Source organism: Mustela nigripes, chromosome 5 (genome assembly GCF_022355385.1).
Source record: "Mustela nigripes isolate SB6536 chromosome 5, MUSNIG.SB6536, whole genome shotgun sequence".
Classification (NCBI taxonomy): Eukaryota; Metazoa; Chordata; class Mammalia; order Carnivora; family Mustelidae; genus Mustela; species Mustela nigripes.
The window spans coordinates 109349370-109373563 of NC_081561.1; the positions used below are offsets into that span (position 1 = coordinate 109349370).

Below are 24194 nucleotides of genomic sequence, written 5' to 3' on the forward strand. Positions count from 1 at the left end.
GCTGTTAATTGGTGAGCCAAGAATTATACTATAATTAATTACAATTCCATTTTTATATAACTTGCTGTTTTTCCTGGACTTCATAATTGCCTTGATTTTTTTATTTGTTTAGTTGTATTCAAACTTATAATTAAGTTTGAATATGCTACCATCCAACAACTCTGTAAAGCAGTTCTTAGTACAATTTTCCATAATTAATCCCATCATGTATTTGTCAGTTTTTTTTTCCTTGAGATATCCCTTCTGGAACCATCCATCTTTCCATTTCAGTTTGATCTGTGTTGTTCTCTAGTTCTGCCTGAATAGAGTCATCCTGAGAATTCCTTTCACCTCACCCCTGTGCTAGATTCCATTTGCTGGAACCATGTCACCCTTACCTTGGTGGTGCTTGTGACTGGTAACTTCCAAAGAAAGGGAACATGAAGATAAATGTTTTGAGAGTCTGCATGTCTGAAAAAATTATCTTTATTCTAATGTGTCACCCAAGTGACAACTTGGTATTCTAACCTGTCACTTAAGTGACAACTTGGTATGAAACCTGAGAATGATTTTGCCTCAGAAATTTGAAGGCAGTATTTTATTGTCTTGAGCTTACAGTAGTTGCTGTTGGGAGATTCTTCCCTGCAAGACCTCCCGAAAAGCATTATGTGCCCACTCTGCTCCTATAAGGCCTGCTCATTTGGAACCTAGATCAGTCAGTTCCTCTCAAAGAGGTAGCCTGCATGGAACTCTCTCTCCTCTCAGCTGGTGAAATGCTGCCCATTCATTTGGTTTCTCTAATAACTGGATACTGCTCTATTGGGTACTCAGAACAACCCCCAGACTAACATTCTGACTTGGGTCTGAGTTAATCTCCCACATCTCTTTGTGCTTGGCCCAGAAGAGCAATGGATTTGGAATCCAAAGAGTTTGGTACGGGTACCTGCTCCACTGCTTATTACCTACTTGTTAATGTGGCCAGGGTTTCTTGACTTCCACATCATTGACATTTTGGGTCACCCATTTCTTCTTGTGGGAATTGGTCCTATGCGTGGTAGAATGTTGAGCAGCATCTCTGGCATCTACCTCTTAGATGCCAGTAGGACCCCCTTCTCCCTAGTTGTGACAACCAGGAATGTCTCCAGAAATTGCCAAGTGTCTCCTGGGAGGCAAAATCACCACTGGCTGAGAGTCAGTGACGCAGGTAGATTTCTTCACTTCATGACTTTCAAATTGCTAACCAAACTTTTTTTTAAAACATTTTATTCTGGGGCGGCTCAGTGGGTTAAGCCTCTGCCTTCGGCTCAGGTCATGGTCTCAGGGTCCTGGGATGGTGCCCCGCATTGGCCTCTCTGCTCAGCAGGGAGCCTGCTTCCCCCTTCCCCTCTGCCTGCCTCTCTGCCTACTTGTGATCTCTTTTTCTCTCTCTCTTTCTCTGTCAAATAAATAGATAGATTTTATTTGTTTAAAGATTTATTTGTTTTAGAGAGAGAGAGAGAACGTGCTCATGGGTAAGAGAGAGAAACTTAAATCGACTCTGAGCTACCCAGACACCCCTTAACATTTTATTTTTATATAATCTCTACATCCCACGTGGGGCGCAAACATACAATCCCGAGATCAAGAGTCACGTGCTCTACCAGCTGAGCCAGGCAGGCGCCTCAGACTCCTCCCCAAACTTCAAGGCTTTACACAAGGGCTAAGTGTGAGAATGTGAGTCGCCACCCTTATGCAATCTAAGTGGGCGCAACATATGCAGCGCCCAGCACAGGATTCACACAGTAAGGCCCACGTTGAAGGAAGGGAATAGTGTTGTTGAGTGTAAACTGCTCGCACTTAGATAGTGCAAACTACTCCTGCAAAACTCCTCTTACAGGAACTCTTCAGTGATTAACTGGTGGGAACCTCACCACACCTTCATTATCTTCATCACACAGATGAGGACACTGAGGTAAGACGAGGGTAGGTAACCACTTAGAAAGTGTCAGGACTGGGATTCAAACCCTGGCCATCTGGTTCCAGGGTCCTTGCTCTAAGCCAGCATGTTTCAACCATGTGGCTTATAACTTTGGATTGTGGACTTCCTGTGGGCTACTTCTTGTTAGTATATCTTCTTTGTCACCTTGCACATGGTGAATATAATCTGCCAATGTTTTCCTGCCTGGAACCTCAGCTGCCCAGGTATTTTAACAAAGCAGTATCCCAGTAATGGTTTGCACATGGGTGCAACCTGTTACACCTTGCAAATGATTTTCACATTTGTGTTGCTCAGCCCTAGTACCCCGTGACATATACATAGACAGATTTTTCTTTTAGAGTTGTGAGGAAAGGGGAGGATCCCAAAGGGGAGGGACTGGTACAAGCTAGAAAGTGCCAGAGCTGAGACCAGAACCAGGATCTCCTGGCTCCCAGGTAAATGTCCTTTCTGTTACACCAGGGCTCTGACAAGGGCAGTATCTTCTGTTCTCATGGTGATTTTGCTTGATAGCTAATAGTGTGTGGTTGTAATACCTTATCCACCAAGTAGGGGTGGAGTTGTGCACAGGACAAGTCCTCAGAGTTAATGGAATTGGGAGTTGGGAATTGGGTAGAAACTACATGCAAAAATTTGTAAGTCATGTTTTAAGAGGCTCATTGAAAACTCTGATTAGCTGTTTGCACAATTTTCATATTAAGACCCATTATTTTCTGTGTTGTATTGACCAGCACATTTTCAGTTAGAACAGGAAATCTGACAAGGACAGTGATTATCCTGAGTCACAAACATCCCTGGAGTAAATTGGCTGTTAGACGTGGAAGCTCAGGATCTCCCAGTAATTTGGCTCTTGACCCCTCGCTTCTGTGGCACTGCTCTCACCTAACCCCAATCCCAACCCTAACCCTAACCCTAGGTTTATCTAGGGTTATGTTATCTCACCCATCCAGCAAGTATTGAGTGCCTACTTTATACCAGTGAACAAGATGGGGGGAAAAGATCTGTTTTGGGGAACCCAGCTAGAATTTGCGAGATGTCGCCCCCCCCCCACCTCAATGCAGCTCCCCTGGCTCCCTGATCCTCTGCCTCTTGGTTTCTTCTCTGACACTGCCTCCTCCAACTCCTTTTGCTGTTTCTACCTCCAAAGCTGGCTTTCCCTGGGGCTCTCAGTCCTCATCTGCTGTCACTCTGCACACACACCTTAACTCACGAGCTCTGGCCAGGCACCTGTTCCTCTCTATCTCCTGATCCACCCATTGGGCTGCCCTCATGGGCATCTTTATCTGAATGATGCGTGGGTTCTTCACAACTACTTCAGATTTGAATACACAGCAATGACCCTGTGCCCTTCCCTAAACCCAGTCCTTTTCCCATGGTACCTTTGTTGATGGAGGGCACCTGACTCAGTCCTCAAGCAGAAGCCCAAGCCATTCTCCCTTCTTTTGACTCCTTCACATACCTTCCCTTTTACAAGTTCCTGGTGGCCCAGCACAGCCCCTTCTGCCTCCTGATTTTCTCGCTCCTCTGTCCTTTCAAGTTGTTCCACCGTTGGATAATGCCTGAGATATTTGGCACTAAAACAGAAAGTGGGATTTTTTTTTTTTATTTTCAAGAAAGCCTTGGTTTTACGTGAACATATTCTCTCCACAGTCATCTCACATTTTGGTTAAAAATCTTTCCATACAACTTAGTTTCATTATTTCAATACCAGTAGTTATTTTGCTATTGGATAAACACTGTGTATCTCATCACCAAGCACCGATCATGTAGCAAGGGTGGTGAGCCTCTAGCAATCCTCATGTGAAGGATCTTTCTGCAGAGCTTCCAGGAAGCTGGTCCTGGGATATTTCACTGTAGCTTTTGTTTCCTCCCAAAGCAAAGGACAGAGGTTACTTGATACAAATGTAGTTAGGAAGAAAAATGGTTCTATTCATAGAAGTAATATTTGCCACATATCCACTTGACACCCGCCACTACCCTGAGTGGTGACACAGGGATTGAGACACTTAGGAGTACAGACCATGGCCTCAAGGAGTTTGTTCAGAGAGCGTGCCCCCAGGGTTTACTGCAGAGGGAACATCTGAAAACTGAGGGAGGAGGTGGCCACGTGGCAGTGCTTTATGGAGGTATGGAAGGAGGGGCTGGAAGGAAGGAAAAAGAGAGAACTTAAGGTCTTATGGAAATGTCTATGTAAATTTGCATATTTGCATATATACTATGCACAAAGAAATTGAGAGAGTTAGAACTTATATTGACCGGTTATATCCACTGATAAATGAAGAAGCCAGGTAACAAGTGATGGGTACAGTATGATGTCATTTGGTTAAAAAACAAATCCAGTTCTCTTTGCAAACATGCTTGTGTTTGCTGAGCAGGGAGTAATGTGTGGAACCCAGGGGGCTGCTAATGTGGGTTACTTGGTGTGGAAGATGATTAGTTTTGTTTTACAGATTTTTCCATTGTGTCGGTCCTTATTTATTTATTTATTGTCTTATTTATTTATTTTTATATTTTTAACACGGGACAGGAACCCACAACCTTGAGATCAAGACCCTAGCTGAGATCAAGAGTCGGATGCTTAACCAACTGAGCCACCCAGGTGCTCCTTGTTCCACTTATTAAAATAAGCGTATGCCACCTTAGTAATTCGTCAAACATAAAATCAAGTTGATTGAAGTTGTGTTCAGGTACTCGTAGAAGCACTGGACTGCTACTCTGCATACACTATCTCAATGAAAATCTCCCAGTGGCTCTGAGAAGCCTTTGCTGTTGTCTCTGTCATGCTATTAAGGAAAGGGACTTGCTGAACATGAAGTAACAGGGTCAAGGCCAGTTAAGCAGACCTGGGAGGGAGCCTGAGGCCCATACCTAGGGCAAGGCCTGCCCCTTTTCCCAGTGCCTAAACTGTCCCTACTCCTTCCAGCATGAGCCCCAGCCATTCCTTCCAGGTTTTTCCTCCCCATCCGTGCACAGAGAGAACAAGGCTGCCTTGTGGAAGGGGTTAGGCCAAAGGGGCTTTTCCACCACCAACTCTCTCCCTCAATCCCTTCTCCCTGCCACATGTACACCATTCCCAGAGTTTTGTATCCACTTTGAAATTCCCTACCAAGGCTGTGTAGTGTAGAGGGAAGGTGTGAGCGTGGATGTGGGAACCGGACAGCCTTGGGTTCAGATGCCAGCACATTTACCACCTCTGTGATCCTGGGGAGGTTACCTCTGAAATGAGTAAGAAATAACAGTAGCTACTTCATTAGATTGTTTAGGCAACTAAATATGTGAAGTACTTAGAACCGTGCTTAGTGTTGGATGTGGTAGCCATCAGGAGGAGACACAGCCGGTGCCACAGTAGCCACCTCCTGCTCTGAAGATTGGGGTCTGAGTAGCAGGCAGCGAGTCCTGAGCAGAGGACACAAGGTCACTTTTGTCCTCGTCTGAAAAATGAGGACAATCCCAACCTTGTGGGGTTGCTGTGAAGACTAAATGATATGACAACTGTGGAGCACAACTTCTGGCATTAAATAAATGACCATTATAGGCTTTCTCGGTAGAAGTTGAGAAGCTGAGTCCAAAATTTATATGAAAATGCAAAGGCCCTAGACTAGCCAAAGCAGTTTTGACGAACAAAGTTGGAGGGCTTTTACTACTTGAGTTCCAGGTTTGCTGTACAACTACAATAATCAAGGCAGACAAGATGAAGAGAACGGAATAGGGTGTCCTCAAATAGACCTACACACATGTGGTCAATTGATTTTTGACAAACATGCCAAGGCAGTTCAGCAGGGAAAGAACAGTCTTTTCAACAAATGGTGTTGGAACAACTGGGCATCTGTACACCAAAAAAAGGGAATGTATTGTAGCACATGGAAATGTGAACTTAAAATGGATCATAGATTTAAATGCAGGAACTACAAACTATGACAATTATAGAAGAAAACAGGATAAAATCTTTGTGATCTTGTGTGATAGTTAATTTTATGCTGTAATTTGACTAAGCCATGATATATCCAGGTATTTGGTTAGACATTATTCCAGATGTTTCTGTAAAGATACTTCTTAGCTGAGGTTAACACTTAAATCAGTAGACTTTGACTTGGGCAGATTATCCTCCAAAATGTGGGTGGGCCTTATCCAATCAGTTAGCGGTCTGAAGACAAAAAGAAAAAGGTTCCTGTGAGGAAGAGAGAGTTCTGCCTCCAGACTGCCTTGGGACTTGAGGTGAGGCAGCAATTCTTGCTGAGGTCTGCAGCCTGCTAGTTTACCCTGCAGAGTTTGGATTTGCCAAGCTTCCATCATTGGCAGGAGTTAAAGCTCCTTCAAGTAAACCTCACTGCTACCCTTGAACTGACAGACACATTGAGGAATGCTATTCAGCAATAAAAAGGGATAGAGGAAACAATATAAACAAGTGTCAAAAGCATATGAATTTGAAACCACAAAGGCCACACCCTATATGATTCCATTCCTGTGATATTCTAGAAGAGTCAAAACTATTAGAATGGAGGGGCGCCTGGGTGGCTCAGTGGGTTAAGCCGCTGCCTTCAGCTCGGGTCATGATCTCAGGGTCCTGGGATCAAGTCCTGCATCAGGCTCTCTGCTCAGCAGGGAGCCTGCTTCCCTCTCTCTCTCTCTGCCTGCCTCTCCATCTACTTGTGATTTCTCTCTGTCAAATAAATAAATAAAATCTTAAAAAAAAAAAAAAAACCCACAAAACTATTAGAATGGAAAACAGGGGTCCAGGATGCTGGAAGGGACTGACTGAAAAGAAGTTGGAAGGAATTGAGAGGGTGGGAACAATGAAAATCTATATCTTGCGTGTTGTGGTGGTCATATGATATTATGTACATTTACCTAAATACATCTGACTGAATAATTTGAAAAGGTGAGTTTTACTGAATGCAAATTATCCCTCCAGAAACTTGATTTTTTTTTTCCTACTAGCAAAAATAGGTTTATTCAGGAATAGCAGATAATTACAATTCAGGACATGCAAGCTCTGGCAAAACCACAAGCAAGTCCCCAGAAACTTGATTTTTTAAAATAGCTGTTCTAAATATCATAATTGCTACAGATAAGGAAGCAGACTTAAGGGGGTTCAATAACTTTATTGCATCACTTAAAAGTGTGGGTCCTGGGTGCTTTCCTATCTTGTGCCCCATACTAGTCAGTGACTGTGCTCCAATTAATATAAACTCTATAAACTTGTAAAAGAGAAATGCAAAGGGGTTGATTGTAGTAAAGTAACCTTCCCAAGCAGGACACTTGGTAGTTTCTGTAGAAAGGAAGAGTGCACGTGTGGGGTTGGTAGATATTTTCTGGCAGCCATTCCAAAGAGAAGGCTGGAGGTCAGTGATATGCATTCATGAGCTAGAAAGAGGGCAGCTGTGGACTCTGCAAGCATTATCGCTCCTGCTGCTACTGCCTGACTTCATGCTCTTGAACCTGTTTCCTGTTGGGCAAAACCCCCAGGAAGGGTCTGTGAGGCTGGCTTTCCTGGGCAGGGGGAAGCTGTAAAAATGGGGGATCTATTTTGTTGCCTTGTGTTTGATTCCGCAGGTGTGCTTCCTTGTTGTTTTTTTAAGTATGGATCTATTTTTGGATGGTTTATTTTACTTTATCTTTAATTTAATTTAAGTTCAGTTTATTAATATACAGTGTACTGTTCGTTTCAGAGGTAGAGGTCAGTGATTCATCAGTCTTCTACAACACCCAGGGCTCATTACATCCCGTGCCCTCCTTAATGTCCATTGCCCAGTTACCCCATCCCCCCACCCCTGCCCCTCCAGCAACCCTCAGCCTATGATTAAGAGTCTCTTGTGATTTGTCTGGGTGTGTGTTTAATATTCAGACTTATTGGAATGGTGTGGGTCTGAACTTGTGTTTGCCAGCCTGCGGATTTGTAGCTATCAGTCCCCAGAGGTGGGTGGTGGGAGAAATACATGCTTACAACGCTTTTGCTCACATGAAACGGTTCATTTGAGAGAGAACATGTTGTGTGTAGCACGCTTCTTCCAGAAGATTCCATATACTTACTTAAGAAGATAAAAGTTGTTCAATTTTTGAGTACGTGATCCGTTCACATAGTTCTGATGTAGAAGATACAGAAGTTGGCAAGTCTCCCTCTTGTGCTGCCTCCCAACCACTCCGTGTTTCCCCCCAGGTAGACAGCCTGTGTTACCTGTTCCTTGTGTTTTCCTATTATATTTAATGCTTATATGTGCAAATAGATGTATCTCTGTGTGTTTCCCTCCTTTTATACAAATTGTAGGATACTATACATAGCCTTCTTCACTATGCTTTATTCCGTGGACCATGATTGGCTTAACCTATCCCCTATTGATGGGCATTTAGATTCTATTAATCTTCTCTTATAAACTATGCTGCAGTGACTAACCTTGTCCTAAGGTCTTATTCGACAGTGTGGTTATATCTGTGGAACGGATTTCTCTAACTGGCACTGCTGGGTCAGGGGGCGTGTGCCCAAGGAATTGTGACAGCTTGAGTGGGATTGCTGTGCATTGAGATTGTGCCAGTGGACTCTCCACCAGCATGGAGAGGCTGGGAGGTCTGACCTTGACCTGCCCCACTACCAGTGGTTCACTGACCTCTTCCTTCTTGATAGCTCTGTCTTCCCTCTTTTCCTAGCCCTTCGTCTTCTGAATTTATCCTACCTTTTAGATGCCCTCAAGAGCTCTCTCTGCTGTGGGTTATTTAGTTTCTCTTTTGGCCTTTGTTCCTCTCTGCTTCAGCATGGGTTTCATAGAATTTTCTTTTTCACCTGCTCTAGGCTGTGTCGAGGGCCCATTACTGGGAGTCAGGGAGAAAAGCATGCAAGTGGCTGATGGGAGGGGCGCAGTGGGGGTCTCCACACCCCTTACCATCCACTCAGCTGGGAAACAGGGTTGCCTCCGAAGGCTGCCTGGGACTTGTCACCTCACACCCAGTAGCCCAGTGTGTTCTCACCTCCCCAAAGAGGGCTAGAGTGTGCGCAGGGCTGAGGCAGCCCCTAATCTTGCTCTGGGCGCTTAAATCTAAAACACTCCATGGCGGGCAGCAAGGGCGTACAGTTACATGCCGGGTCAGATGGAAAGTCTGCTTTGTGTTCTGTGGTAGCTAGAAGCATCATCTTACGAGAAGCAAACCTCAACCGGGAGAACTTAGGTCTTCGTAGTTTATCATCAGAAATTGTCAGGGAAACTTGACATACAGTGGTAATTCTGAGCAACAGTTATAAAACAAACATATATAAAGATTTTACGTAATCAGGTCATTAGGGAACCAGTGCGATGTTGCAGCTGGTTCAAAGGAGAATTCAAAGAACCACCATTGTGTAGGCAATCAGGAAAGTGGAAATAAATTTGCTTATTAGATGTAGAACTGGCTAATATCTACGGGATCTCTGCTAGACACAATTTATTGGCATTGCACTCTGCATACTACAACTGAGAGCGGTAAAAAAAGACAAGATAATGGGGGGATAACCTGGAATTGTGCTGTGCATGAGACAGGCCACGGAGTCCCCCTCTCCCCCCACCCACTGTTATTTTATTTTTAAGTTTCTCTTGTTTTTATTTTTTTTTCTTAATTAGGACAAAAGATGCATGACCTGACATTTAGCATCTGAGTGTACAGTTCAGTGGCATTAAATACATTGAGTTTTGTGCAACCATAAGCACCACCCATCTCCAAAATCTCTTTCTTCTTCCCAAACTGAACCTCCGTGCCCATTAAACGTATCTCCCCATCCCCCCACCCCTGGTCCCTGGCAACCACCGGTCCACTTTCTGTCTCTATTAATTTGTCACCCATTTAAAAATCTTACCCCATTTTTCTTTACCAGGAGTGGAGGCAGTGACTCACATTTACCATCTCTATGACTTTGGCCAAGTTATCAGCCACCTTGAGCCTTGGTTTCCTTTCTGCAAAACCAGCATAACCACACCTCCCTCAGGGGTATGTTGTGAGGATTAAATGAGGTAGTCCTTGCAGAGTGCTTGGTGTAAGGAGGGGATAGAAGATAGTGAATGGTAGCTATTGTCATCATGGTGTTTTCTCACTTGGGCCCATGGTCCTCCCAAGCACAGAGGTTCCTTCCAGTCTCTCAGTTATTGACTGCACATGTGATCACCCGGAGAGCCTTTGAAAATACTGATGCCCAGGTCCCACGCTCAGAGGTTCTGATTTAACTGGTGTGGCTGTGGGTTGGGCTTGGCAGGTTTTCAAAGCTCTAATGAACAGCCAGGTGGAGAACCGCTCACTGCTCCAGGTGTTTCTCCCTGAGGTCCCAGAGCCTTGCATGTGGGGTAGAATGACACTCTCTGTTGAGCACTGGGCCAAGGCAGTGAGTGGTTAGACACCTGGAAGTCCTGGTGCTCTTTGCAGAACACTATGAAATATCAATCATCTGAACGCCATAATTCAAACTAGAAACACATTTACGAGCAGAAAATAAATGTCTTGACATGGGAAATAAATTATGTGGCTTGCCTAGGAGACAGTGCATGGCAATGCATTGGGTCAATTCTTAGAAAGTCTCAGTATTAACTTATGACGAGGGGTTAGTTAGGCAGGGAGTTCTAGCAGCGGTAGGGAGGCAGCCTCTGGAGATGCTCCTGCAGGAAGGAAAAGTGGACCTCTCTGACAGAGACCGTGTAAAGACTGGTGTAGCAGGTCAGACGGGAGTCCCTGCAGGAGCCTGTGGGGAGATAGGCAGCAACTAAGGAGAACAAGCCTTAGAACTTTATGGATGGACACTCAAACCTGACCTGAGTGTCCGAGAGGGCCTGCTGAGGCTGCCATTGGAGCAGGAGCGCCAGAGTTTGGCCCTGAGTCTCTTACCTGCTCTCCTCCCCCTCCGCTGCCTCCACAGAAATCTCTGGAATGGCTCAGAGCTTCTTCTCTTTCCCTCATGCCCGTGTTTACAGTGGTGTTCAGTGGGGTGGAGGCAGGCCAGGCCAGTGCATTGGCCCGGAGGCCCCTGCCCCCCTGCCCCCCTGACCCAGGCAGTCAGGCTGCAAGCTGTCTGCGGTTCCTCATGGCCGCGGTCTGCCCGTGCAGATTGCACTGTTGCGTCAGCAGTCGGCACTGAAAATTGAGGCCTCTAACTAGACAGCTGAGTATTTTATAACCCAGATTAATGTGCCCTAAAACACCTTTTAGTTAAAAAAAACCTAACAAACAAACCCTGAAGTCATATATTTAATAGCTCCTAACCACTCTAGAGGAGACGTTTCAAATGTCCTGCCACACCTGGCTGTCAGTATTTTAAACCCTCCCTAAATGTCTGTATCTTTTCTGAATGAAATGCACTGGAGGATTAGCGGTTTCCAGGCCAGTAATAGGCCTGTTGCCAGGCTTCTGCAGTGTCATCAGCTCATCGTCGTTGAGGAATATCATGAGGAAACCACAGGGGAAGGAGCTTTAGAAGCTGCTCACATGCGGCGCAGGTGGTGCATTGGTAAACCCCGTGAGTCCCTCCTACCAGTTTTTTTCTTTCTCTTAAGCTATAATGACTCAGGTTTCAGAAAATCAAGTAGTCTAGAAACTTGTTCAGAAACTGACATTTTTTGGTCAGTCCTCTCAAGTGTGTTTTCCTTGAGAATTGGCTGTTGTTTGGGTCGTTGTAAACCAGGATCTGGGGTAGATGGGTGAGTGAGTAGCAACAGTGCCTGGGCCTCTTTTAGCCTGTGTTTCCATCGATTCAAGCAAGGTATAAGGAATTATATGCCATGAGATGATGAAATTAATTTTAATTATGCAAGGCTGGTTCAACACAACCTTCCTGTGAACAGATGTCTTAGTCTGCTTAGGCTACTATACCGTCACAGTATGGACTGGGCAGCTTAAACAACAGACAACATTTCTTGCAAATTCTGGAAACTGGCAAGTCCAAGATCAAGATACTGGCAGATTCAGTTCCAGGTCAGAATCCTCTTCCTGGCTTGTAGACTGTCACCTTCTCACTGCGTTCCCACATGACAGAGAGAGAGCTCTGGTCTTTCATCCTCATCTTTTTGTTATTTTTTTAAGAGAGTGCACGTAAGCAGGGCTGGGAGGGGCGAGGGGTCAGGGGGAGGGGCAGAGAGAGAGGGAAAGAGAGAATCTTAAACAGTCTCCACACCCAGAGCAGACCCTAATGCAGGGCTCCATCTCAAGACCCTGACTGAGACCATGACCTGAGCCGAAAGCAGAGGCTTAACCCACTGAGCCCCCCAGGCGCCCCATTCCTATCTTGAGGTCGCCATTCTCATCCTCTTATCTCAGCCTGTTTATTTCCCAGAGGCCATGTCTCCAAATGCTATCACACTAAGAGTTAGAATTTCAACATATAAATTTTGGGGGACACAAACATTAAGTCCATAACAATAAGCTAAACAAAAAAATTATGTAATCATTTTAACAGATGCAGAAAAGGCATTTGACAAAATCCAACTCCCATTCATGGTAAAAACAAAAACAAAACACTCAGCAAAATGGGAATTGAGGAGAACTTTTTCAACACAATAAAGAGCACCTCTATAAAACCTACAGCTAGAGTGTGCCTGGGTGGCTCAGTGGGTTAAAGCCTCTGCCTTCGGCTCAGGTCATGATCCCAGGGTCCTGGGATCAAGCCCCACACTGGGCTCTCTGCTCAGTGGGGGGCCTGCTTCTTCCTTTCTCTCTGCCTACTTGTGATCTGTGTCTATCAAATAAAATCTTAAAAAAAAAAAAAAAACTACAGCTAACATCATACTTAATAGTGGGGCACTGAACTCCCCTTTAAGGAACAAGGGTAGGATGTCTGCTGTTACGTATTCAGTACCGTGTGCTAATTCTAACCACTGCAATAATGCAGGAAGAAAGAAAAGGCATATAGGCTGGAAAAGAAGAAATGACACTATCTTTGTATGCAGATGGCATGATTGTCTACATGAAAAATACCAAAGAATCAACAAAAATCTAAAATTGGTTGGGCTCCTGGGTGGCTCAGTGGGTTAAGCCGCTGCCTTTGACTCAGGTCATGATCTTAGGGTCCTGGGATCGAGTCCCGCATCGGGCTCTCTGCTCAGCAGGGAGCCTGCTTCCCTCTCTCTCTCTCTGCCTGCCTCTCTGTCTACTTGTGATTTCTCTCTGTCAAATAAATAAATAAAATCTTTTAAAAAAATCTAAAATTGGTAAGAGAATTTAGTAAACTTGCAGGATGGAAGATCAACACACAAAAATCAATTGCATGGCTATATACTAACCGTGAACATGTGGAAATGGAAGTTAAAAACACAATACCCTTTATAGTCCCATTAAAGGGAATTAAATCCTTAGGTATATATTTAACAAAACACATTCAGGATCTGAAATGTTATAAAAGGCTGGTGAAATGAATCAAAGGAAACCTAAATAGAGATGCATACCAGCTTCACAGTTAGAAGACTCAGTGAAGATAACAGTCCCCTCTAATTTTATCTGTAGGTTAAATGTAGTTTCTTTTAAAATTCCAGCAAAGTGATTTTTGCACGTATAGACAGGCAGATTCTAAAATGTATGTGGAGAGGCATAGACCGTAGAATAGCTTTAAAAAAAGTATATTGAGAGGAATTACTCTATTTGATATTAGGGCTGAAAATGTAGGTATAGTTATTGAGAGAATGTGGTGTTGATGGAAGGATGGACACAGATCAATAGAACACAATTAAGAACCCAGAAATAGACCCACACAAATATGTTCAACTGATTTTTCACAAAGGAGCAAAAGGAATTCAGTAGAGGAACTCTCCATAAATGATGTTGGAGCGAGTGGACATCCGTAGTTTTAGAAAATGAACTGAATGCTGTATGCAGTAATTAACCCGAAATGGATCATGACCTTAAATGTAAAATAATAAAGCTTTTAGGAAAAAATCATAAAATCTTCAGGATCTAGGGCCAGGGAAAGAGTTCTTAGACTTTACCCCCTAAAACATGATACATGAAAGGAAAACTTGATAAAGTGGATCTCATTAAATTTAAAAACTTCTGCTGTGTGAAGAACTCCATTAAGAAGACGAAAAGGCAACCAGCAGTCTGGGAGAAAACATTTGCAAACCACATATTTGACAAGATCCGAATGTATAAAAAAACTATTAATAGTATTAATAGTAAAATAATGAACAATCCTGTTAGAAAATGGACAAAAGACCCGAAGAGACATTTCACTGAAGAGAATATACAGCTGACAAATAAGCAAATGAAAACACGTTAACTACTTCCTTGTCTGATTGCTATGGCTAGGAGTTCCAGTATTATACTGAATAAAAGTGATGAGAGTGGACATCCTTGTCTTGTTCCTGAGCTTAGGGGAGAAGTTCTCGGTTTTTCACCATTGAGTATGATGTTAGGAGTGGGTTTGTCATGTATGGCCTTTATTATGTTGTGGTTTGTTTCCTTTAAGCCTACTTTGTTCAGAGTTTTTATCATGAATGGATGTTGTACTTTGTCAAGTGCTTTTTCTTCACTATTGAAATGACCGTATAGTTCTTATTCTTTCTCTTGTTGATATCGTGTATCTCATTGATTGATTTGTGAATACAGGTCAATTTTTAAAATAAGCAAAGCACTTGAATGGCTGTTTCTCCAAAGATCTATAAATGGTCAATAAGAACTTGATAAGATGTTTAATAGGGAAATGTCATTAGGGAAATATCCATAAAAATCATAATGTGATGCCTCACACTCATTAGAATTGCTATTATCAAACAAAGCAAACAGGAAAGAAGTGTTTTAAGAACATGAAGAAATTAGAACACTTGCACATTGCTGGCAGAAATGTAAAATTGTATGGCTACTCTGGAAAATGGTATGGTGGTTCCCAAAAAGTTAAACATAGGATTAGCATATAATTTGTCAATTCCACTTCTAGGTATACATGCAAAAGAAGTGAGAGCAGGGATTAGAAGAGATGTTTGTACACCCATGTTCCTACGGCATTATTCGCAATAGCAAAAGTGGAAGCAACCCCTATGTCCATCAACAGAGTAAAGGACAAACAAGATGTTCTGTACTCATGAAATGGAATATTATTCAGCTTGAAAAAGGAATGAAATTCTGACACATGCTACAGCATGGATGAACCTTGAAGACATACTAAGTGAAATAAGACTGATAGAAAAGGGCAGCTTTTGTATGATTCCACCTGAAGTACTTAGAATAGACAAATTCATAGAGACAGAAAATCGAATAGAGGTTAGCAGGGGCTGAGAGGAGCTGTGGGGATGGAGAATTATTGTTTAATGGATATAGTTTGTTGGAATAATGAAAACATTTGGAATTTATGTATTTCTGTATTTTTTTTGTATTTCTGTATTTTAATTTGTTAATTTATTTAAAAAATTTTTAAGTAGGCTCCTTGTCCAGTGTAGAGCCCAGTGTGGGGCTTGAACTCACAATCCTGAGATCAAGACCTGAGCTGAGATCAAGAGTTAGATGCTTAACTGACTGGGCCACCCAGATACCCCCAAAACTTGGAATTTGATAGTGGTGATTGTTGTACAACATTGTGACTATATGTAATGAATTGTACACCTAAATGGTTAAAATAGTGAATTTTATGTTATGTATACTTTACCACAATTAAAAAAACAGTAACAAATTGACCCAAAAAGAAGCAAAAAACTTAGTCTAATTACCATAGAAAAGATTAGAAACATAATTAAAGATGTAACTTTATTTTTTTTTAAAAGATTTTTATTTATTTGTTTGAGGGAAAGAGAGAGAGAGAAGATGAGAGAGAGAGAGAGCATGAAAGGAGAGAGGTCTTCGGGAGAAGCAGAATCCGTGCTGAGCAGGGAGCCTGATGTGGGACTCGATCCCATGACACCAGGATCATGACCTGAGCCGAAAGCAGTCTTAATCAACCACACCACCCAGACACCCTAAAGATGTAACTTTAAAAAGTACTAGGGCCAAATGGTTAGCCCTGTTCTGTCTTTTAACAACAACAAAAAATTAGCTCCATTGTTATTTAAACTATTGTAAATCCTAGAACAAAATGGAAAGCTAGATTTAGTCTGTGACACCAGCACAACCTGAATACAGAAACTAAGTAAATATGAATGAGAGAGAAAGAAAGATACAGTACAAGAAGTATAGATCAGTCTCACTTACAAATATAGATACAAAAATTCTTAATAACATTACTAGAAGGATACAGCATTTATCAAAAGAAGAATACAGTGTGATCACATGGAATTTGGTCTAGGAATTCATGGATTGTTCCATAATTCAGTATACTAAAATTAAAGGAGAAACTACATGATTTTATTAATAGTTGCTGAAAAGACAGTGGTTTGTAGTAAAAAACCAGAAAATATGAGAGGACAGTTCTTATCTCGACCATAGCTCATCATGCATTGAACTACCATGTTTTGCTCTGTCAGTGCATCAACCAGTTGAAAGTGTTGTCTAAGTGGCTACCTGTGGAGGAAAACGGAGGCCATTAAGTGAAGCTGTATCACTTAGGTATAGATGTACTACAGAAGCTGATGGAATCCTTAATAGCCAATTAAGTTGCCTGAAATATTTTGGTTCTTCTTGCTGGTGGATTTTTCTAGAAGCAAGCCCAACCCTAGTAGTTACTGGATCGCCTCAAAAGGAACTATTTATTATTAAGTCATTATATTTGAATACTTGATTCCTAACAATATACATTTCAAATCATCTTTCTAAATTATTTATGATTACCAGGCCATCCCCAAAGTAAGACTTAGAGAAACATTATGAAGCTTTTGGCGTAGGATACTGATCATGGAAAAAGGAGGATTATTTTATGGGACAGTTCCTGTACCCCTGCCCTTGGGTGATTGGGCTCCTGATCCTTAGCACAGGAATTTTACATCTACCCCTATTTCACTTTGTCTTATGAAAACTAGCCTGTTCTTTCAATTAGATTTTCTTGGATCCTAATTTTTTTCATCCAAGGTATTTAATGTCTCACTATTTTTTTTTTATCACCTATAGTCTCATTACGATATGATGTTACTCATCCAAGTAGATAGGTAGACAAAATACTTTTCTAAGGAGCAAAGCTCTGAAGCTATTTATTTATTTATGTTTGTTTGTTTATTTTAGGGGGGAGGGACTGAGGAAGAGAATTTTTTTAAAGATTTTATATTTATTTGACAGAGATCACAAATAGGCAGAGAGGCAGGCAGGGGTGGGGGGGAAGCAGGCTCCCCACTGAGCAGAGAGCCCGATATGATACAGGGCTTAATCCCAGGACCCTTGAATCATGACCTGAGCCGAAGGCAGAGGTTTTAACTCACTGAGCCACCCAGGTGCCCAGGAGAGAGAATCTTAAGTAGACTCCATGTCCAGTGAAGAGCCCAGTGCAGGGCTCCTTCTCACTACCCTGAGATGATAATCTGAGCCAAACTCAGGAGACAGATGGTTAACTGACTGAGCTATCCAGGAGCTCCTCTGAAGGCTTTTGAAACTATCAACTTTTTTTAAAAAATAAAAAGTTCTATTGTCTCAGTCTCCTTTGATCCGTGGCACTTTTTCTTTACCCATTTTCTTCTGAATGCCTTCATAACTTTATTTTCATTGAATCATAAGCCTGAGAAGGACTGAATTTTTCATCCCAAAGCTACACCATTCCCTGCAGTTGAGATTTGGAGAATATTGTGTCTGAGAAGAGGACTGTCTCGGAACACCTAAGAAAGATGGTGGGGGTTTTCTTTCTTTCTTTTTTTAAGATTTTACTTATTCATTTGCGAAAGAATGAACAAGAGAACAAGAGGCAGAGGCAGAAGCAGGCTCCCAGCTGAGCAGGAAGCCTGAAGGGGCTTGATCCCAGGAAGCCGAAATCATGACCTTAGTTGAAGGCAGATGCTTAACTGAGTGAGCCACCCAGGTGCCCCTGGTGGGGGTTTTCTACAACTTAAAATCTAAATGATGGTCCAAGGGCCAGAATTCTAGCTCTATGTAGCTCTGCCAGAAACTGGATTTGTGATCTTGCAAAGTTCTAGAACCTGTTAGCCTTACTATACTCCTCCAAATTAAACTCTCAGGCCCGTTATCAATCTGATCGATATATTGTTTCTAAAACACGTCACTCTTATTTTCCCAGCCTTGCATCTTTCCTGCCTCCTACCTTTCTCTTTCCTTGCTTCTTTCTTTAATGCCACAGATAATATAGACAGCTCTTTCTTGCCTCAGTAAAGATTGCATGTCCCTGATCGATTTCATGATCTCCTGAAGAAAGGAAGCATTGTCATTTTGAAGTTATTACGGTATCTAACCTGCATTTCCCCCCTGAACAGTTTACCTTCACGTGGGTAACGTCTGTGCAACTGCAAACCTTGTAACAGCCTCCAATTAAGATGGTTTAATTGTTTTATTTCTTTGAGCTACGGTGTTCCGGTTCCTTCACCCTTGCCTCTCCTCTCTTCAGAGTTTCTGGCCTTTTTATTCCTTTGGGTTCTGCCCAGGTCTCTATGTGACTTTGGTCATAAGCATATCATTAGCTAAAGATGGTGTTCCAAGAATGGGTAAGCACAGCACCCTTTCTTCTCACTGTTTTACTGAGATGTAATTGACATATAGCATTATGTTAGTTACAGGCAAACAACATAATGATTCGACATTTGTATATATCGTCTTCTCACTTTTCAGGCCTGCTCTGTTAGACCCGGCAGCTGCTGGAGGGTCAGGGCTTATCATTCACGGCACAGGTATTATCGGTCTGAAGGGCCTGCTCTCTACTAAGACCTGGGACACCTCAGCACGAGACAGGAGCCGGGACTCAACATCTGGATCTTGGCTAGAGTAATAAGTGACCAGGGTCATGGCCCCATGGAGTCTATAGAAAAGGAGTTTGTCAGGCTTCTGTCTGTTGTGGTTCTCACATGGTCCCTGGTCGCCCTCCCTGCGACTCAGCCCTTCCTTAGGAGGCCTCCCCAGTAGATGCCTTACCTAGGGTTGTTGGGTGAGAAGGGTTAAGCACCGTTTCTGAACACCTGCTGGGAACAGAACACCTCTGCTTCCTTTCAAGGTATATTTTAAGCTCATTACCTTTGGCTGGTCTCCCTTGTCATCCCCACTGGTAGGAGATCTTTATCTGAACAGGAATCCTCCTCCTGGAATGCTCCCTGACAGAGCCTAGCCCCTCCAGCTGGGGTTGGCCTCTTATGAATGAGCAGCAGGGATCCCTTCATTCTGCACACCCTGTATGGTCACTGGTGAGTGTAATTTACAGGTCGCCTGCTGGAACAGGACTCTCTCTGCTGTTCCCATGCAGTAGTTCTCCTGGAAGTTGGGACCCACTGGGCTGACCTGCCAGAACAAAGTAGCACCCTAGACCAGAGCCCTAGACTCATTGACACTGGGGCCACTTTTTTGTGGTTATTGCCTGGCAACATGTCAAGGCCCTTTGCCGTTTAGTTCCCTGGAGGCGGGCAGGTGCTGAGTCTCTGTCTCGCCCTGGTTAGATCAAGGGAAATTTGCATCCCCTGCAGGGTCCTGGGTCCTTTCACGACTGCTGGTCTCAGCTGGCCTCTCCTGATACCAGGCAGGCTGGAGCAACTGGCACCGTTAAAGGGTCCAAGACAGGGGTTTATAACTTCTGGCTGCACATTAGAATCACCTGGAACTTAAAAACAAAACACTCATATTCATATCACCCAAGCCCAGGCTGATATAATACAGTCCTTTGGGGTAAATTTTGGGTTTGTTCTTATTTTAAGATTTCAAGTGAATTTGATGTGCAAACAGCTTGAAAACTAGTGATTTACACCAGTGGCTCTCAAAATGTCATCCCCTACTAGCAACATTTCCCTCTCCTGGGAACTTGTTAGAAATGCAAATTCTGTGCTGCCTGGGTGGCTCAGTGGGTTAAGCTTCGGCCTTCGGCTCAGCTCATGATCTCAGGGTCCTGGCATCAAGCCCTGCATTGGGCTCTCTGCTCAGCGGGGAGCCTGCTTCCACCCCCCCCCCCACCTGCCTCTCTGCCTAGTTGTGATCTCTGTCTCTATCAAATAAATAAATAAAATCTTAAAAAAAAATGCAAATTCTTAGTCTCCACCCACATCTATGGAGTCAGAAACTCTGGAAGGGGGCCCAGATATCTATCTTTTAACAAGCCCTCCAGGAGATTCTGCTGCCCAATAAAGTTTGAGAACCACTGGTTATAGAAGGTATAGAATTAATATAAAAAGCAAGATAGTTATGTGACTATTGATGGATGTTATATGAGTTATATGTGACTATTGATATAACAATGCAAAAGCATCAGTAGAAAAGATGCACTGAAAACGTTTGAATAAAAATGAGCAAAGTTGGCTCAGTCAAGCATCCAACTCTTGGTTTTGGCTCAGGTCATGATCTCAGGGTTAGGAGATTGAGCCCTTTTTTGGGGTCCCCGCTCAGGGCAGAGTGTGCCTGGGATTCTTTCCCTTTTCCTTTCCCTCCCCTACACCCCCCCACTCCGTGCTCTTGAGCACTCTCTGTCTCTCTCTTAAATAAATAAATAAATAAATAAAAGTTAATAATTGGAAAAAATGATAGTTGTATTGGGTGGTAGAATTACAGATTTTTGATTTTCCAAATTTTTAGTAATGTCATTATATTGCTCACATTCTCTCAAGAAACAGGAACTCTGGGTCGTGCTGTGCAGTATTTTAGTGTTTTGTCTTGACAGGTGGGGTTGAGAGCCTCAGGAAGAATGTAGCTAGAGGAATGACTCTTGCTTGGGCAGGCCCGATGTGGCAGGTTTCGCCCGAGGGCCTATAGCTGCCTTGGAGAGGATTATCCTGGCCCCTCTTCAACTGGTCCTGTGGTTCTCAGCCTGGGTCACTCATTAGAATCACCTGGGGAGGGTGTATGACAACGGATGCCGGGGCCCTACCACAGAGAGTGGTGTCAGAAACTCTGGTGCTGGGGTTCGGGCATCAGTATAGGCGGGCAGATATACAGGCCAACCTACTCAAGTGATTCGATGCAGGGTGAGAATAGAAAAACTCTCTCTTTGTCCTTGAGAGTCTAAGGAAACCAGGTTATTTCCAGAGGTCATCATCTGGGAGCCTCGGGAGCTTCCTAACAGTGAGAGATGAACCCTTCTGCCAGGAGAGAGGCCCCCCACGGCCAGAAAGTGGGCAGCAGGTAGAGCAGGTCAGGGTGGGGGTCAGAGTCAGATGGCTTAGGAGTGAATCCAGGCTCAAATTACTTGCTTTCTGACACAGAAAAATGGACAGGGTCCCTCCATGCCTCAGTTTTGTCATCTGTAAAATGGAAGTTCCTCATCTTAGTGCCTACCTCATAGTGTTGCGGGGAGGACTGAATGAGCTAACACATGTAAAATTCTTTTTTTTTTTTTCCAAAGATTTATTTATTTATTTGACAGAGAGAAATCACAAGTAGATGGAGAGGCAGGCAGAGAAAGAGAGAAGCAGGCTCCCTGCTGATCAGAGAGCCTGATGCAGGACTCGATCCCAGGACCCTGAGATCATGACCTGAGCCGAAGGCAGCGGCTTAACCCACTGAGCCACCCAGGTGCCCCACATGTAAAATTCTTAAGATACCACATAGTAAGTACCCCATAAGTGTTAGCTGCTACTGTTTCTTCCTCTTGTCCATATTATTAGCAGTTTCCCGGAGCCCTCCAGAACCTGGGTTGAGTTACGCTGAATTGAACGGGTCATTGGACTAGGGAAGGTCCCAGGAAAAATGGATGCTTCAAGAACATCTTCCTCGTATCATTCACAGTTCACAGTCTTTTCTCCTTTTCCCATTTCTTCCATTGGCCAGTCCTGAGGGCATGAAGATGAGAACAGATGCATCCTGGGTCTGAGTCATTTAGAGACTCCCTCTAAGGGTCAGTTATTATTTGTCCCCTCACACTTAGGGAGATGGCAGCCCTCTCCATTTGTTAGGCATGACCTTGGGGTGTCTTTGTGTGCTGGGTCAAGCAGCGACTTTTCTGATTGGCTTGACTTGTATTGCTTTTCATAATATGATGTTCTGGAAAACCAAATATATTTCTGCTTCTTTCTTCCTCTCCACCTTTAGTGGATGATGTGTGAGTGTGAATGTGTGTGTGTTAAGGGAGTTGGTCTTGCATAGGAAACTAGGAAACTCGGGGGCACAGGAGTGGGACAGCATCAGACTCAGCGGGAAGCCTTTGTGCTACTGTACTTTCACCTGATGCCATGAAAGGAGCCAGACATGCAAGGGGGACACTGACCCTCCTCAGAGAAGTCCCCATGTCCTTGTTGCACCTGCTTCAACACTTATGAAGCCCCTAGGTATCTAAACTTCCTGAGGGGCTGGGACATCCCAAAACTTGGAGTCCAGAGCCACCCCCATGCTCTCCATTTCTTTGAGGTCAAGCCTGGGGAACTGGAATTCGCTCCTGTGTCCCTGTGGTTGAGGAACATGGACTCCTCTTTGACATGGCCACATCCCACCTCAGAGTCAACTTGCTTCATCATTCATGGAAGGCACTATCTTGCCCTCAGGCAGATCCTGGCCTAATTGGAAGGAGAAACTAGGGCCCAGGGTGACACTCAAAACAGAATGTCAAAACAAAAAAGAGGAAGCTGAGTTGCTGTGGGAACAGAGAAGACAGTCTGAGATGCTTCTTGGGGAATCAGAGAAGGCATAGTTTGGAGAGGGGCATTCCCAGGAAGAATGCCTGTACAGCAGAGATGCAAAAACTGGAAACCACGGGCTGTGTTTCAAAATGGAAGTGGACAAGTGGATCAAGACTGGCTGGCAGGAGGGGCACCCGGGTGACCCAGTCCGTTAAGCATCCAACTCTTGACTTCAGCTCAGGTCATGATTTCAGGGTCCTGAGATTGAGCGCTATGTCAGGCTCTGTGCTGAGTGTGGAGCCTGCTTAAGATTCTCTTTCTCGGGGCCTGGGTGGCTCAGCAGGTTAAAGCCTCTGCCTTCGGCTCAGGTCATGATCCCAAGGTCATGGGATCGAGCCCCGCATTGGGCTCTCTGCTCAGCAGGGAGCCTGCTTCCTCCTCTCTCTCTCTGCCTGCCTCTCTGCCTGCTTGTAATCTGTCTGTCAAATAAATAAATAGTCTTTTTGAAAAAATGTAAAAAGATTCGCTTTCTCCTTCTCCCTCAGCCCCTCCCCCCTTAAAAAATATAAAAAGGAGCTCATCTAACTGTTTAAGTGATCTCATTTCCAACCCTTCACGCAGGTCTGTTTGCCATTGAAAATATCCCACCGGTCTTTGCTAAGGCAGATGGGCAGAGCTGACAAGGGGGAGAGGGAACAGTTAGGGTGTCTTCAGGGGTTAGGGCTGAGGACAGCTGGAGGGAAGGAAAATCCACCTTAGATAGTGACTATTACCCCATGTATCCTATTTCTAGCTTTTATGGGGTGGATAGTGGAGGCTATTCCTATTTTATAGGTGAGAAAATGGGCTTAGGAGAGCGTCGTGCACAAAGTCACACAGGTGCTATTAGTCAGAGCTGGGATTTGAGCTGGGCTTGTTGTCAGGAGGCTCCACTGCCTCCAGCCTGTCCTTTCACCACAGAGGGGAGTCTCTGCTGACTCTGGATCAGGAAGGTGCCTCTAGTCCAAGCCCATCTTGTCAGCGATTCATAGTCTCTAAAGTGCCCTCCTCAATGGGACCTGGTTTGAACCACAGCAGCATCTCCTTCTGCCTTCTGATTGTGTTCACTTGGACAAACCCTTTTGCCTCCTTGGCCCTCAACTTCCAACCAGTCATATCTGGTTGTTGGCGAGGATATTCCTTGGGCTTCCTTGACCTGACACCCCTCGACTCCTTGTCCTTTGTCCTCTTTTCCAGGATCTCTGCAAAGACTTCTCCCCATCAGAGTTTAGATTTTTCTGGTTGCCCAGAAGCCCTTGTGTCCGACCATCCTGTCGGCCTTCCTCACAGCACAAGCATCTGTCTCCTCACAAACGTGACAAACTTCCCTGTGATTCATAATGCCTTAGGAACTTGCTGAAGGTCATTATCTGATGTCCTCAACAAGGACTTGTGATGACAGATGGAGCCTGGGACTAGGCCCAGTGAATGGAACTCGCTTGCTTTGCTCCCTCTGATCGGCTGTGGACCTTCCCCTGAAAGGATCAAGGTGAAGCAGTGTGCACTGAGACAATTGCTAGCCAGGGAAGGTCACTCCAACTCCTCTCAGACACTGCCTTTTGATGAAGGCTTTTTATAGCCCACTTTCTTGGGAGCAACTTTTTTCTTAATTAAGAATTCTAATTTTAAAGTGAGCTCTGACCTCTTTCTTTACAGAATCATTCTAG

At 43.9% G+C, this 24194-nt stretch overlaps 1 protein-coding gene across 4 annotated transcripts in view; it reads left to right on the top strand.

The window, feature by feature from the left end:
* Positions 1-24194, top strand: part of ANKRD6 (ankyrin repeat domain 6) — a 189242-nt gene that overhangs the window by 128518 nt on the left and 36530 nt on the right. The gene's annotated exons all lie outside the window — the stretch shown is intronic.